At 43.8% G+C, this 1,439-nt stretch overlaps 2 protein-coding genes across 3 annotated transcripts in view; both read left to right on the top strand.

Annotated features, from left to right (window-relative positions):
* The window catches only part of PCDHAC2 (protocadherin alpha subfamily C, 2), a 294,194-nt gene that overhangs the window by 94,727 nt on the left and 198,028 nt on the right, over positions 1–1,439 (top strand). The gene's annotated exons all lie outside the window — the stretch shown is intronic.
* PCDHA12 (protocadherin alpha 12) overlaps positions 1–1,439 on the top strand; it is a 75,804-nt gene that overhangs the window by 13,523 nt on the left and 60,842 nt on the right. The gene's annotated exons all lie outside the window — the stretch shown is intronic.

Raw genomic sequence — 1,439 nt, 5'->3', positions numbered from 1 at the left:
ACGCTGCTGCTGTACACGGCGCTGCGGTGCTCGGCGCCGGCGGCAGAGGGCGCGTGCGGTCCGGGGAAGCCGAGGCTGGTGTGTTCGAGCGCGGTGGGGAGCTGGTCGTGCTCCCAGCAGAGGAGGCAGAGGGTGTGCTCTGGGGAGGGGCCTCCCAAGACCGACCTCATGGCCTTCAGCCCCTCTGTTCCTCCTTGTATGGATTCTGAGGACGGAACTGGGCACCGAGAACCATATTCAGAACAGAAAGAGGTGAGCCTTGAACTAAATTGTATTAGCCTTTATTTCCATTCTTTTTGTTCTTTCCTATTTCCTTCTCCTTTTGGAAAACAAAACGAGAAAACAAAGGTCTTCTCTCCTTTGTTTTGGGTGAATGTAGGTTGATTGATTGAGGAAGCACATTCGTTACAGTTTATAATGTTTAATTTGTTCTTCAGGTAGATGTATCCTTTGCCTGTAGGGTGACCCACAGAGACAGCTCAATTCCATATTCAAAAGTTCCTCTAGTCTCTTTCTATCCAATAGAGCTGGCTTTCTCCCCCTCCCCCAAATTACCCAAGGAAATTTGGATTTTACTCCACATTTTAATTTCTTTCTCTTCATATTATTTCATTTTATTCAAGACTTTGTGTTGTGACCCTGATCCAACTGTCAGCATTGGTAGCCAGCACTTCTCATCTTAGTTTGAAGAGATTGTAAATGTGAGGGTTATTATGCCTATGGGTTAGTTTCTTCTTTGATCTTTTTTATTCTATCATTCTCTTTTGCTTCACATACGTAGAGATTAACCGTTTTATCTTATATGACAGCTTGAAAGCTTTTAAGACCCCAAATTCTACTCAACAAATTCCAATGTAGAACCTTAACTTTGTGAGATATGTCAATGAACTTGTTTCCTCAAAACTGTAGTCCTAAGACTTTTGAGCAAGTGAACCAGTTACTTGAGTTGTTTGGATATGTCTAGAAAGCCTCAATGACTGTGCACCCTATTTCGTTTCTCCAGATGTTGCCATATATTTGGCACACACAAACATGTATATACATAGATTCCTTTTGTGTATGGTCTTTGTTTGTTGGTGTTCAAGCCCTCAGACCTGTTCTTGAGATAGTTTTTAAACTCAGGTAGGATAGACTGAAGGTAAAGTTTTGGTCTTGTGTATTTGTTTTAATGTTCTTTAGCTTCAGTTTGAACCTGCATGTGAGTGTGTTGTTGTTGTTGTTATGTGCCGTCGAGTCGCTTGCGACTCATAGCGACCCTATGTACAACAGCCCTAAACTCTTTTCTGTCCTGTGCCAATTGCACTATCTCTGACACTCCCATCCTGATTATCCCAGTCACTGAATCAATCCACCTCATAAAGGGCCTTCCCCTCCTGCGCTGTCCCTCCACCCTCCCAAGCATGATGTCCTTCTCCAAGGACCGGTCTCTCCTCACAACA

Source organism: Elephantulus edwardii, unplaced genomic scaffold (genome assembly GCF_000299155.1).
Source record: "Elephantulus edwardii isolate Elephantulus edwardi_28Jun2011 unplaced genomic scaffold, EleEdw1.0 scaffold00095, whole genome shotgun sequence".
Classification (NCBI taxonomy): Eukaryota; Metazoa; Chordata; class Mammalia; order Macroscelidea; family Macroscelididae; genus Elephantulus; species Elephantulus edwardii.
The sequence above is the reverse complement of the archived record's forward strand: the minus strand, read 5'-3'. Positions and strand labels throughout refer to the sequence as shown.